Source organism: Rhinichthys klamathensis, unplaced genomic scaffold (assembly GCF_029890125.1).
Source record: "Rhinichthys klamathensis goyatoka isolate OS25496 unplaced genomic scaffold, OSU_Roscu_1.1 h1tg000505l_1, whole genome shotgun sequence".
Taxonomy (NCBI): domain Eukaryota; kingdom Metazoa; phylum Chordata; class Actinopteri; order Cypriniformes; family Leuciscidae; genus Rhinichthys; species Rhinichthys klamathensis.
The window spans coordinates 554548-570500 of NW_026606986.1; the positions used below are offsets into that span (position 1 = coordinate 554548).

Genomic DNA, 15953 nt, shown 5'->3' on the forward strand with positions numbered 1-15953 from the left:
ATTAATCAACAACACATCTTATTCAACCAAAGAAATCTAGGTTAACTTTTACATGATTTTCAAGTGAGTTAGCACAGTTTATAAAGTCCACGGACATTCACAGACACGTTACCTCAATGAAAATCCTCCATTGCTTTGAGGATTACCCATAATCCTTCGTCATTACTAGCGTTCGCTGCAGGTACGATTCTTTTACAGCAGGTGGCACCATAATTATGGAATTATTTTTGTGCCGATAAAAATGAACGTAACTTTTCAAGAAATTAATGAAAATGTAAATTGAAACTGAATAAAATATCTTTGAAACTGAAAAAGAATGAATCGCAGGCAATTTTTTTACTTTGTTTTTAATACACTGCATGTTTTGCTAACTATTCCTCATATTTCTTTTACTGATCTTAACTTACAAATGCACTTCAAGAGTTTTCATTTACACTTCTGAAGTTTTCCTTTGCTTCTGAAGTTTTCATTTACGCTTCTGAAGTTTTCGTTGACGCTCCCTGAGTTTTCGTTCGCTGTTCTGACACAATTCTCTCGTGGGGGCGGGGCTAGTAGCAGTGTGTTCTCATTGGCTACTGAGTTTTTGATTGACAGCTTCTTGACCTGGAAGTGAAGACGTCAGTGTTGCGTTTACTTGTGTGGATGTGAGCGTCTGTAAGCGCAGCTTTCTATTTCATTTAGGTGATATTAAGTTTATATCTGTATTTATTTACTGCTACACTATATTGTTGAGGTGATTTCTTATAGAAGGAATAGTACAGACGAATGATATAATTTGTCATCGTCGATATCAGAATACTGGATAGCCTAACAGTTACTCGTGGTAAGTCCGATTTTTTTTTTTTTTTTTTTTATGAATTAATACTAAACTAATACTATTTATAATACAGTACTTGCTTTTGGAGAGGCATATTAGAGCTCAGTGAGAGCCCATAACATTATACAGCAGTGTCGTCTTGATTTAATTGGTAAGTTAGCCCAATCATTAAATTACTTGTTTATCTAACGTTACGGTTTCATTACAGTCTTCGATTAGATCATATTTCCCCCCTGCCACCCCAAACAACATTGGGCTAGAGTACTGTACAGTATCTGTACAAGAGCGCTGTCAATCACTGCCCGATTCAACTTTGGCAATGTAAAGCCAATTGCTGATTAATTTGCGATGCAGAGTTTTTAAAAGAGGAGAGACAGGACTTGACCACATTTCACGTCTCTATTCATAATATGTAAACACTCAATTATTTTGAAGTATCACCCTGCGCAATATTTATTCTGCAAAATGCAACAAAATGCTTTTTCTGTGTCCATATTTGAGCAATAATAATGCAACAACAACAAAAAAAAATTCGGAGAAAAATGTTGAATTTTTAATAGTCTTTAATAATTAATATGTGTCCAAATGCAAAACCTAATACATGCAAGTAATAATGACTGAAAACATCCAGCAACTAGGGAATACACAGCCATGGATAAATGTTTATAGGGCTATACAGCCATCTACTGGTTACACGACAGTATTACAGATGATAAATGGTGCATGACTCGGAGGTAAATATTTAGTACTGTAAAATCCCTTAGAACATTTATATAATTTGTTTGAAATAATTATTTTAAGTCTGCAACTTGTTACTGCATGTGGGAGTTCAAAGCAGTTTGTATTGTTAGATCATAATACATTTCCTTTCTCATTTTCCAGGGAGTTGAGCAACTTTTCCATAAACAAAATTCTGATGCTGACATAGAGGATGGAGTGATAATACCAGAGATCAACTGTCTCCATCAGACAATAATGTTACTTTGTTCAGACATATCACCTTTGAATGACTGGGATCCTGATCTTCAGACACCTGATGTATTTTATTTTAATATTATAAAATAGCAAATATTTTAATTTCTTTGGAGCTCTAGATTAAAACAAACACAGTTTACAAGTACACAAGAGGTTGCAGTTTATTCTTATTAGTCTATGCTGATCATGGATTAGCATACCAACAGCATATGAATGGGATAGTTCACCCAAAAATAAAATTCTCACTTATTTTACTCACCCTCATGCTGTCCCAGATGCATTTTACTTTCTTTCTACAGATTAAGATTTTAAGGAAAGTAATCCATCTCTGCGAGTCCTAAAGATGCTTTAAAAACCACACACAGTGACCGTGATGTCCATGCGACCTCAGTGGATGAATCAATGCCTTCTGAAGTGAAACAATAGGATAAGAAAAATACTAATAATGTAAACTGTTTTAACTATTAAAAATCACTTCCGACCAACTGTCATACATGGGTTTCAATCCACTTGTCTTATATGGACTCACAGAGATGGATTATTTCCTTAAAAATCTTTGTAATTATGCATTTTGTATGTATATTATGAGAATACTGTGCATTACATGTATAGTATGCAGTTAATGTTTTGTGGCTTCTGGTCTTTCCTGTCACAACATAATCGCATCCAAGACTTTCACTTTGATACTTGTGTATGCTGTAGTGACAATAAAGAATGTACATTTATTTGATTTTTTATTTAAATTCATTTAACTGATTTTGTAAGTCATAATTGAACCTGTTGATGATTGTTCAAATATATTCACAATTTTAAATGTTAGAAGATAATATTAACTAAATGAAATAAATAAAATTATCAGCATGATTAAAAAAATGGCAACAAAAATATTCTTTGTGTGAAATATGTAATGAAATGCCCTTTGAGGTCTGTATCATCTGACAGCAAGCCACGATTGTAATTTTCATAGTTTAAATTCCTCTTATTTAAGTGATCATACATTTTGATAGTGTAAATGGATATGGTAACAATGAGAAATTTGATGGCCATGGTTGCCAACCTTGATTACCTGGTTGAAGTGAAACTTTCTTGATGGCTGAATATATCACACGTATACTAGTAGGCTATTCTCTATAAATTGTAATAGCACAACCTAATCAGAGCCTAACATGCAAGAGAATCATCAGGAATAAACAAATATTCTCCTAAAACATTGGACACAATATTTTAAGTAGGCATATACAGTAGGCCTACTTTGATGTACAATTACACCTGAATAGACTGAAGAGATCTCTTGCGCTCCTAAAAGTTTCTGTTGACAAAGTAGTAGCAGCAGCAGGTAAATACAGATAAAATTCAAAAACAAACATAACTTAATATCACCTAAATGAAATAGAAAGCTGCGCTTACAGACGCTCACATCCACACAAGTAAACGCAACACTGACGTCTTCACTTCCAGGTCAAGAAGCTGTCAATCAAAAACTCAGTAGCCAATGAGAACACACTGCAAATAGCCCCGCCCCCACGAGAGAATTGTGTCAGAACAGCGAACGAAAACTCAGGGAGGGTAAACGAAAACTTCAGAAGCGTAAATGAAAACTTCAGAAGTGTAAATGAAAACTCTTGAAGCGCATTTGTAAGTTTAGATCAGTAAAATAAATATGAGGAATAGTTAGCAAAACATGCAGTGTATTAAAAACAAAGTCAAAAAATTGCCTGCGATTCATTCTTTTTCAGTTTCAAACATATTTTATTCAGTTTCAATTTATATTTTCATTGATTTCTTGAAAAGTTACGTTCATTTTTATCGGCACAAAAATAATTCCATACATAATCCCATTAGGATTTAACCTGAACCTTTTTAACTGTTACACATAGTCAACTGAATATACTTTACTTTGTAATTGATGCTCGTTGATTTTCATGTCTGCCACATATAAACAACGAGCCAAAGCGAAATTATTGATCATTTTCATAAAATCATATGTAACACGTTCCTACATGTGCTTACGTGTTGTTAACGCGTTCCTATGGCGACCGGTCGGAAGTACGAGTAACCGATAGTCTTCCCAACGCGTTGTTTACGTGTGAAGACACGTTGTAACACGTTTGTGTTGATTATTGCAATGGCTGATTTAGAAAGTTATGTGCGGTGTATTATTAAAGTTAAATATAGCAGAGGCTAAATATTTTGACAAACCTGGCATGCTTTAACAGCTATTTCGGAAAAGCACGATATTCTACATATTTTTTCTCCATCTCCCATTAAATCGGAAGGTTCAGGAATAGATCTAATTTCGGAATGTGTCTTATTTGCTTATTTAATAGAAATAGGTACGCTAAGTTACCATATTCAAATGCAGCGAAAACTGCAATCAGTATCTGCTTTGCCTAAATATAAAAATCATAGGCAATTAATTATATAGTAGGCTAAAATGTGCTTACCATTTATATCAGACAAATTGATATCAAATACAAAGCCTACATGTCTACTTTATGATACCCTTAAGAGTGTAATGTAGGCTAACCCTGACTTAATTTCAGGAGTAATAATAAGAATTGTATATAGTTTAAATCAATTATAACTTATAGTTATATGATTGTTAACTGAAATATAATGTAGGAGGAACAAATAAATAAATGTGGAAGAGGAATAATTCGAATAAGATGTATAATAGAATTGGCCAATGAGACTGAGAAATAGAAAAGACTAAGAAATACAAAGACATTAATTAACAGCCTACCACTAGCCTACAGTTAAAATAGATGAGTCTGGCGTTTGAAACATTAGAGTTATGAAATACAGAGAAAATCACAGCTTTTTCAGTTCATCACTCAGAAAGACTAGCCTACAACACCTTTCTTGAAAAGCTTATTCAATGGCTTTTTGGATGCAGGATGCAGGAAATGGTTGAGTATTATTTTAACATATCTGTATTTAGTGCCTTTCATGTCCATTTATAGTCTTTACACATCAGCTTGAATACTTGCATGGCTAAAAAACTGCTAATTTCAAGACATTGACGTCACGTCAGGTCTTCACGTGGGTCAACCCGCTCGGTCAGACGTTCAAAAGTACAAGACGTTCGGATAGACGTTCGGATAGACGTTCGATCGGTCGGTCGGTCGGTCGAATATGGCGAGTATTTAGTGCCAAATCATGGATTACCAGGAGAAGGAGAAGGAGAAGTCTACCCTGCCGTCGCCGCCAGAACGTGTAGATTTTTTAATGGGATTGATTGGGACTGCAGACGGGAGACCAGCGGCGACGTCACCGGAGGAACGTCTTCCGGTGGCGACGTCACGGCGACGTATATTAGAATTCCAGTCAAAATAACGCCTACTAACTATGGCGAGTATTTAGTGCGAAATCATGGATTACCAGGAGAAGGAGAAGTCTACCCTGCCGTCGCCGCCAGAACGTGTAGATTTTTGAATGGGATTGATTGGGACTGCAGACGGGAGACCAGCGGCGACTTGGCGGCGACGTCACAGGAGGAACGTCTTCCGGTGGCGACGTCACGGCGACGTATATTAGAATTCCAGTAAAAATAACGCCTACTAACTATGGCGAGTATTTAGTGCCAAATCATGGATTACCAGGAGAAGGAGAAGGAGAAGTCTACCCTGCCGTCGCCGCCAGAACGTGTAGATTTTTGAATGGGATTGATTGGGACTGCAGACGGGAGACCAGCGGCGACTTGGCGGCGACGTCACAGGAGGAACGTCTTCCGGTGGCGACGTCACGGCGACACATATTAGAATTCCAGTAAAAATAACGCCTACTAACTACACTGCAAAAAGTGAATATGGGTGTAAGTTGGATAACTAGAATTATTTGAGTCTATTTACTTCGTATTTCTGCTTTCCTAATCGTAATTGATTATTGTACACTCATTCAACTTGAACGCATAGAAATTCACAGACACTCAAATATCTCACTTTCACCCAAAGTATAATTTCCCTTTACGGACCTCCGCGTCAGACGTTTTTTTTTCTGACGTCATGACGCACGAGCCTGACTGGAACTTCTGCTCAACCGCCATTTTCTTTTTCTCTCGCACTCGGATGAATAAGGTAGGTTGGAAGTTTGTTTTAATTAATATATTCGAATATGCAACTTTTGGACGTGTGTTTTAGTTGTTTATGAGTTAATTAATGTTGTTTGTGAACATGAATACTAACGCAATCGTAGGCCTACGTTTGCGAAATAGCGTTAACGTTACTGAATATGTAACTTATACAGGATGTGGTATTTACTCGTTTGTTTTATAAAAATGTGTTCATTTTGGATCTTGGAACTATGTGTAATAAAATAATTTTAAAATTGATGCCTCCTTAACCGTCTGTGCCCGCGCGAGATATTGGAAATGCTTTGGGCGGGAAGTGCTCGGGGAGCGGAACTAAATGCTCAAATTTGAATTCCTGCAGTATAATATTGAGTTTGCTTTTAAAGTAATGTTTGTCTGTTCTTTTATTTGTCTTTGAAACGTTAGCTCTGATTTATTCATCGACTTTTTTTCGCCCAAAATGATGTTGAAAGTCTGTGATAAAAGTCATTGGGTGTGTCTCAATCAGCTCCCTAGTTCGGTAATCAGGGCACTGATCAGGGAGTCAGCACATTGACTGATTCCCTGATCAGTGCCCTGACTAAGTTACTGAACTAGGTAGCTGTGCTTAACGCTAGCTTCATTTGCCTAGCTCGAGGTGTTTCATCCAGAAAAAAAATTTCAGGGTTTTCTTTAGTAGAAAATTATGATTTTTTTGTAGAAATAGTAGTATTTTCACAAATAATTAATTCCTTGACCTGTAGCAAACCATTTTCTACCACTTAAGTTAAATACTACAACATTTTTCTCCCCTTAGGACCGAAAGCGTTTTACATGTTTTACGACTGAGGACACACCTTGCTATAACGTTACATGGTAAGTCATTTCTATTAATTTAAGCAATTTCTAATTTCTTCTATAATTGATAATAGATTATATGAATTACTAATGTTGGATATGTTTGAATAAATTCCATCTAATGTTGTCTAATGTTATTGACTTGCATTTTATCCTAATTAAGAATTTTCAAACTAAAATTGGCATTAACTCACCCTTATGACATCCCGAATGCATGTGCCTTTTTTTGATTTTCAGAAATATCTCTTTTGTTAGTTTATACAGTGTAAACCAATTTTGAAGCTCGAAATGATTATATGGCGTGACATGTATTGTGCATGTAAAAGGTGCACAAGTACTGGCTGATTTAATATGAAAAAGACCAAATTTAAACCGTGTTTGTGCCATTATTATATAAATAAGTGGCATCTTCTGAGCCTACTTATCCCAGATTTCTTCTTTTCCAGTTTAGCTTTCCAATAATATATCACCTTATAGTACTGCAAGAAAATACTGCACCTTAATAGAGAGCGTGATGGTGTTGCCAGGAACGTTTATATATTATACCGTATTTTCCGCACTATAAGGCGCACTTAAAAGCCTTTAAGTTTCTCAAAAAAGGACAGTGCGCCTTATAATGCGGAGCGCCTTATATATGGATGGAACACACGTTCACCAAGACGGGGAGACAGCGCCGGGCGACTTACGCCACTATCTGCCAATGGATCGTGGATGCCTGGGCTGATATATCAGTCTCAACTGTGATCCGAGCTTTCACGAAGGCAGGAATAATCTCTTTATTCAGCCAGCTCACATACCCGTATTTACTTCCGGTTGTTAAGAGGCTAAAAGCAGGTTTAAAACAGGTTGTCCCATTTAAGTCAACAGGGTGCAAATTTTAAAAAGAGGATAACACGGTGTAGGCAACACTGGTTTTTGTCGTTGTTATCTGTACTGACAGCACTCCAAATTTACAAAAAATGAGCTCAATGTTAAAATTGACCGGAGTTCTCCTTTAACGTTTGAACAACGTTACCATGGGAGTGAACGGAGTTGTCAGAACGCTTAATAAAGTTTCACTTTATCTGACTGATTTGTTTACATCTAGCACATGTAGTGGATGCATTAACGCAAATCCAGTCAAACGTTTGACTGCAGTATCTTATGCGCCTTATAATCCGGTGCGCCCTATATATGAAAAATGTTCTAAAATAGGTCATTCATTGAAGGTGCGCCTTATATTCCGGTGCGCCGTATAGTGCGGAAAATACGGTAATATAAAATGATTTATTACAGATAATTATAAATTAGGCCCTATGTAAAATGGGACCTGTCTGAAAAAAAACTTAAAGGTGCTTGTTTTTTTGTTTTAGTTTTTTTTACCTTTAAAATTCTGTTCAACATTCACGTGCATTGGGCCTCATTCATGAAACTTTTGTAAATATATTAAGTAAATATATTTGAGTAATTTGCTTGTAAAATGGACCTTCATGAAAACTCTCCTGGATTCGCAAATGCTTTGTAAACATTAGATTTGATCGTTAAATGTGTATGTTAATGAATTCCATGTTGAGACGTTCGTCTGTTATTGAGAGCCTAAGTCCCTCCCCTTCCGGTTGACCACCATGGGACCTTAGTTCGGAAAAATATTGTATGGTAGTCAATGGCGAGAGACAACAAATATTTTGATCCCGTTTGAATTGTGCCCTGAATTACACATATGATGTTTGTCAATTTAAAAGATACATTTTTTAAAGTCAAGAAAGTCGCAGTTTGATGTAAAATGTTGAGGTATAAGACTGTGAAAATACGTAATTACAAAGACTACAAACCCAAAGGGAGAGCATGTGACGTCTTACCTTTTTTCTCAATGAATGAAGCTAACTTTACTGAAGCTAACGTCTGTCATCTTTTCTATAGTCTAACGTTATAATCGTAACGTTACGCCGTCATGTGTGTTTTGTACCAGACTGCACACACACAAGCTTGGTGACGTACATAGTGCGAGACGAGAGATGTAGTTCATTGAGCGATTTTCACATAAAACTAAATGTTACTCTTCTGTTTTATGACAAACTGCGACTTTCTTTACTTTCATAGTTATCTTTTAAATTGACAAACATCATATGTGTAATTCAGGGCACAGTTCAGACGGAATAAAAAGATAAGTTGTCTCTCGCCATTGACTACCATGCATATTTTTTCCGAAATAAGGTCCCATGAGCCGGAAGCAGAGGGGAGGGACTTAGGCTCTCTATAGGACAACTTAGTTTGAATAAACGAGCAGACACTGATTAGCTTGCTCTACGTTTATTTAAAATAATCAGCAAGACAACTAGAAGTGAATGTGCTTTCCATTAAATGAATCACTCACAGTAAACAAATCCTTAACAAAAAAACTTTGCAGTGAACTTTGCAATGTAGACGCGCAAACTGGGTGCCGGTGCGGTGAGACATATATGCTCGGGCAGATTCGGCTTGAAGTCGTTCATCCTCGGATGCGGCGCAGCGCGCGCTGTTACAAAAAAAGCTGTGCACATCGGCAAGCGAAATGGGGTCTTGCACCCAAAGCGCACGACTGCCCACACCGCAATGACGTCATTTTTGCCACGCACACTTTCGCGCTCGTACGTGTCAGCGCGCGCTCTGATCGGTAAAGGGGCAGAGATTTCAGACCTCCGTTTATTAAGGAGATCTCCAAGATTTCTCTTCTTGGGGAGGGGGTGGTGCACAGACCTCTCCCGAATCATCTCCAGCATTAGCAGCCTCCGAAGCACCACTAACTCCGCCTCCGTTTCCCTCGTAAGCTGATATTAGTATTTAAATATTCTCTATGATAAAAAATTTTTGTAAAAAATATTTTAATAACATGGTTTTTGCGGTTCTAATGACGGTGTTCAACTATAACCGTCGGTCTCACGGTTAAATAATAACAAATGCCCGGAATCATAGGCAAATCAGTGCTCGATCACGCGAGTGATGATCACGCAGTGTGAATGATCAAAGATGCGATCTTAAGAGTATCGCAGATGAGTCGCAGATGCCTGTGAGATATTTGGCATGCTAATTATCTGGACCTGTCGGTGATTAAAAAAAATGACATTATCGATGACCTACAGCCCAAAAAGAGAGCAAGAAACAGGGCAGCGGGAGGTTCAGGGAGGAGATATAGACTAGAATATCAGTATTTTAATAGATATATTTACAATTATATCAAGCAGAAATAAAGCATAAACATTTGCTAGACCAGACGCAACAGCAGCTCAATTCCAGTTTCGCGCGAGAACTCCGGTTTGACACACGCGTGATCTCGCGTTGTTTCCTTGTCACTTCAAATACAATAGGCACAGTTTGGATGACATGATAGTGAGTTTTTGCCAGAAAACTTACTTTAAGTAAAGAGTAATTTTTATTTTTCATTCCAGGGTTGCACTTAATGTGGAAATGTAAAGACTGTGGGGGGGTCTATACAAGAAGATCTGAACTGCTCAAACATTACAAACTTAACCACAAGCATTATGGACGCGGATCCACTTATCCATGCACTTATTTAAACTGTGTATGCAGATTCAAGACTTGGAATGCTTAATAAGCCATTTATCCAGAAACCACCCTGTCCAAAGGTTACCCAAAGAACCCCTAACCACTTTCAGCTATCATATTTGTTTTCATCAACTTTCAGCCGAAAAGGATTATTTTCAACACATCTTTCACCATCTGAAAAACAAGGAGACCATAACATGTATGTACAAGGACTGTACCTACAAAACTAATGTTTATGTGATTTTTAAAAGTCACAAACATAGAAGACACTCTGGAGCAAGTGATTTCAAGCATGGGATTGTTGAAAACAAAATTTTAAACTCTGGCAGTGAGTCATTCAGAAGTATTTCATGTGATATTTCAGATGATGAAATACCTTGCAGCGATGAGCATGTTGACCCTGCAATTGACAGTGATCCTGTGAACTTGGAAAAAGAAATAGAACTTAAACTTGGTTTGGTCCTTTTAAAATTAGAAAACATCTATCTTGTATCTAACACAGCCATCGATGAACTGCTACAAGAGTTGAGCTATTTGATTGGCTCTGTATCGCTTCCTATCACACAGAAGACTTTGACTGAAATATTACAGGAACATAGTTGTGAGTTTGACCAATCAATCGTTGAAAAATTAGCTAACGCATTGTGTGAGTCTAATGCTATTAAAAAAGCATTAGGACACAAAGGGCCGCTTTCTACTGCGTGGAGAAGAAAGAGTTACTTCAAGAGACACTTTAATGTTGTTGAACCTGTAGAATTTGTACTTGATCGCAATGAGAAGAAAACTTTCCAGTACTTTTCTATTCTAAAGTCTTTGCAGCAAATTCTTGAATGCCAGAATGTATTGGATCAGGCTAGGAATTTGAAAGACACAGATGAACTGGAACAACCAACTAAACAAAGGGGTTCTGTGCAGGTTTACAAATCATTTTATGATGGTGCCCTTTTCAAAGAGAATGATTTTTTATGCCAGCAGAAAAGTATTTCATTGATATTATATGTTGATGAATTTGAAATTTGTAATCCGCTGGGTACGTCACGACGGAAGCATAAAATCTGTGGCATTTATTGGATTCTGGGCAATTTGCCACCATTGTATCACTCATCTTTGTCTTCCATCTATTTGGCTGCTTTAATCAAAAGTGATGATCTAAAGTCCTTTGGTTATGAAAAAGTGTTAAAGCCTTTGATTAATGATCTTGTCATTTTAGAACAGAGTGGTATTTTTGTGTCAAAGTTAGGCAGAACAGTAAAGGGGGCAGTTCAGTGTGTCATAGCTGACAACCTTGGGGCCCACAGTATTGCTGGATTCGTTGAAAATTTCACAGGGTCTTATGTGTGTAGATTTTGCACTGCGGAAAAAGTTCAAATTCAGACAACAGAAGTGAACAGTGGAAGTTTTTGTCTCTGGAACAAAGAAATTCATGAAGAACATCTAAGACAACTTCAGGACAATGGACTGGCAAACTATTATGGTGTAAAGAAACAATGTACTTTGTCGAAACACCTTTCATATTTTGACGTGACATCTGGGTTCCCACCGGACATTGTCCATGATCTTTTTGAAGGAATTGTACCTTTTGAGTTGTCGCTTTGTCTTAGTGTATTTATTAAAAAAAAATACTTCACAATACTTGAACTGAATGCAGCAATAACATCTTTCGATTTTAAGGGGACGGACAAAACAAATAAACCACATCCAATCCCTCTTCATTTTGGATAAAAAAACTGTTGGAGGGAATGCCCATGAGAACTGGAGTTTAATCCGATTTGTGCCTTTGTTGATTGGTCAGAAAGTCCCCTGTGAAGAACCAGCTTGGCATGTTTTAACGGACTTGAAGGATATTGTTGATCTAATTGTTTCTCCAATTCATACAGAGGAATCCATTGCTTATCTCAGTTTCAAGATTTCAGAGCACAGAATTCGGTTTCAAGAGGTTTTCCCTGACTTTGATCTCAAACCTAAACACCACTTCTTGGAACATTATCCACACCTGATTCGTCAATATGGACCGCTTGTTGCGTTATGGACTATGCATTTTGAAGCGAAACACAGTTTTTTTAAGCGAGTTGCAAGAAATATAAAGAACTTCAGAAATGTGCTCCTTTCGCTTTCTGAGAGACATCAGTATCAGATGGCACATCACTTGTATACATTTACTTTTCCCAGGCATCGACTAGAAGTGTCAGATGTTTCCACAGTTCACATTGATGTCCTTGACAAAGGGATCTCCAGTGGATTGAGAGACAAGTTTTTAAATGTGGACACCGTGCACCTAGCTAACAATGTGACACATAATGGTTTGAACTACAAAAGGGGGATGATCTTGATTCATGGATCTGTTGGAGGACTGCCAGACTTTTGTGAAATAATCCAAATGGTTACTATAGAACAAAGATTGATCTTCATTGTCAAGAGACTCAGTGGGTGGTATATTGAACACTACAGAGGTTATTAACTCGAAACATCACCCGTTAAGGAAGTGGACCCTATTGGGCCTCAGGAACTGCAAGATATATATCCCCTGGCTGATTACAGAGTTGGAGGAATGCGTTGTTACCCTTAAAAGATATGTCCATTTATAAATGGTAAGGCCTATGATTTCGTCCAGAGAAAAAAGACCCTGCTATTTTGATGATATTTTGAGTTAAGAGTTATAATTGTGATGTCAGTATCTAGTTGGCTATTTAAAGGGATAGTTCACCCTAAAATGAAAATTCTGTCAGTAATTACTCGCCCTCATGTTGTTCCAACCCTGTAAGACTTTCGTTCATCTTCGGAACACAAATGAAGATATTTCTGATTAAATCCGAGAGCTGGATCACTCCTCCATAGGCTTCTAAGGGATTGAAACTTGCCGGCCCAGAAAAGTTATTAAAGACATTGTTAAAATAGTCCAAGTGACTACAGTGGCTCAATGTTAAGTTTATCAAGTGACGAGAATACTTTTTGTGTGCAAAAAAACAAACAAAAATAACGACTTTATTCAAGTATTCATTTCCTTCTCTCTTGGCCTCTAGATAGTTCACGTAGTATAATTGCGTAGAGCTTCTGTGTTGTACGTCACACGTAGCCTCACTGTTGGCCGACGCTGGTCATGTGTGTGATGACTGTGACGTTCAACCAGAAGCTCTACGCTGTTACACTACGTGAACTCACTCGAGGCCCACAGAGAAGGAAATGAATACTTGAATAAAGTCGCTATTTTTGTTTGTTTTTTGCGCACAAATGTATTCTTGTCGCTTGAGAAACTTAAGATTGAGCCAACTTAAGATGAACAAACTTTAATGCCAAACCCACTAGCAGTAAATGTAACTGCAGGCATGTATGGTGAATTGAAATTGTTAAAGGGTTAACTGCTGGAAAAATTGCAAAAAGATAAACATTCTGAATTTATGTTTAGTATGAATGTTCAGTATTCGAATGTTTACATATTAAAAAGATGTAATGTCTTCCCATTTGGCACATACTAACTGAGTAACTTCTGTCTTGCAGATTGCCATGGCTGTATCAAAACCTGCAAGACTGAAGGTGGTTTTAGGGGAGAACAACATTGAAAAACTCAGCCTTCCTAGTGGCATACCGGAGTCACTTGAAGACCTTCACTGCTCAATTAAGACGACCTTTGGCATAAAGAGCAACATCAGACTTCAGTACATGGATCAAGATTTTGGCAGTGATTTCTTCAATCTGAATTCTACCACTGACCTTAAGGATTTGGGAACAGTCAAGGTCATTCTTCATCAAACCACTACAGATCTCAGTACCACTGAGGCTGTATTGTCTCATTCCACTTCATTTGACTTAGATGACACAGTTTCTATGGCTTCAAATGACACCGTTTCTATGGCATCAAATGACACATCAAGTGTCACACTAAAAATGTCATCCCCTGAATCTGTTTTTTCACGAAAAGAGCAGTGGCCAAAAGACTTTGCAATTCCTCAATTTTCCTTTGAGACTGAACTCCAGCTAGAGCATCGAAATGCTGAATACCTTACAAGCGCGAAACTGCTTACTCTCAGCTCTCGTACAAAGACTGATATCCTAAATAGACTTGCAGGGGAAATTTTCAAATACAAGGCCTACCCAGAGGACACACACTTCTACATAGTCGCAGAGGCCTTGATGAAGAAGTACCCTTGTCTGAAAGAACCTGGCTCTTTCAGTGTATGGTCTGGTTGGAAACAGCGACTGAAGTATAAAATGGGAAATTACAGGACCCAACTCAAAATGCAGGGGTGTGTAGAGGTGTCTGTTAACTCGCTGAAAGCCAAAGCAGCGACAGATGGTTTCCCTGCAAAAAAATGAAGAAGCCGAAACGTGCAGAAGCAAACTTTTACCCTTCCCTTCCTGTTGGACAGACTTGTGAGAGTCTTGAAAAAGAAAGACTTGAACTTTTAACAGAGGCTGAAAAAAGGAAAAATGAAAGGGTTGTCAAGGAGAAAATGGCTCTCACGTTTGCTTACAGACGGCAGGAGGTAGTGAACCAGGAGCCCAGTGTTAGGGATTTCAAGGCGAGGTGGCCTGCGCTTTTCAGACATTACGAGGTATTGAAAAAAGAAGTTAAAGTTCTAGTTTTACTGGCTAAATACATTATTTGAGTTGATATAATAAAATTTTGCTTGTGCAGTTTGACTGTTGTTGACACTTTTTTTTTTTTTTTTTTTGATTTCAGATCAATGCAGAGTTCCATAGGCTTATGGCTGTTCCACTAGAAGACACGTTCCTTGCCCAGTTAGATGTGCACATGAGTCAACTAATTAGAGTAATCCGTTTAAAAGGAGGAGCAACCCGTGAGAAGACTGCAGAAATTCTTCAGATTTTGGATCAGGTACGTCTGTGTGTTTTACATTAATACCAACTACACAATCTTATTTTAGTCGCAGTATGTTTAACAGTAACATTTAATTGTTAAATACTTGTTTTATAGCATTGAAATTTGAAAGTGTCATAACTAGGCCTGTGTATCACCAACAATGTCGCAATACGATACGCATCACGATACTAAAGCCACGATACGATACGTATCACGATATGGATCAATACGGAATTTAAATTTCTTTTGAGCTGAGTTTAGTAACAGTAATATCTGTTTATTGAATAACCAGTGTTATAACAGTTGTGATGACTGAAAAACAATTTAGTTTTTGTCATTAAAAAAACGAGTTAAATAAATAAAAAAGCTTAGAATGGCTCTTCCTTCTGCTTTTAAAGTCTGCCTTAATAACTGAAATGACAATTATAGTGACACTGAAGCATGTCTATACTGCTCAATGACTAAACAAAACTTAAAACATTCCATAAAAGCAAAAACGGTAACAACTTAAATTTAACTTAGTTTTCTCAAACTCTTTTAAACTCCTACAATTTGGTCTTAAGTGTTGGAATGTGCACCAAACAAAGTCATTTATTCTACGTTGAAATCATTTTAAATGAAGAATTTTTTTTTTTTTTTTGAACGTAGACATCAGTGTTTATATCTGAATAATGATTTTTGTATACTTCTGTGATGTATATATTTTGGCCAGTCATTAATACAAACTTTTATAGTTTATAAATGTTTATATTTTCTTGTCCTTTGCTATCCTCGGCGAAATCTGATTCTCTATTACAGATTACTCAGAATTTTAAAAATAATCACAATTGCTTTTTCACAGACTGAAAATATACGCACGAAAAGAGAGTGTGTGAAGGCCCTCATCGTTTTCCTGGGGGAAAATCCCAAAGACC

At 37.2% G+C, this 15953-nt stretch overlaps 2 long non-coding RNA genes across 2 annotated transcripts; both read left to right on the top strand.

The window, feature by feature from the left end:
* The first annotated feature begins 900 nt into the window (after positions 1-900).
* LOC130072785 (uncharacterized) lies at positions 901-2051 on the top strand. Its single transcript, XR_008804168.1, has 2 exons — positions 901-968; positions 1700-2051. It is a non-coding gene; the product is annotated as an uncharacterized LOC130072785 (long non-coding RNA).
* A 3727-nt stretch (positions 2052-5778) lies between these two features.
* Positions 5779-15073, top strand: LOC130072790 (uncharacterized). Its single transcript, XR_008804170.1, has 3 exons — positions 5779-5868; positions 14692-14770; positions 14899-15073. It is a non-coding gene; the product is annotated as an uncharacterized LOC130072790 (long non-coding RNA).
* The last annotated feature ends 880 nt before the right edge of the window (positions 15074-15953 follow it).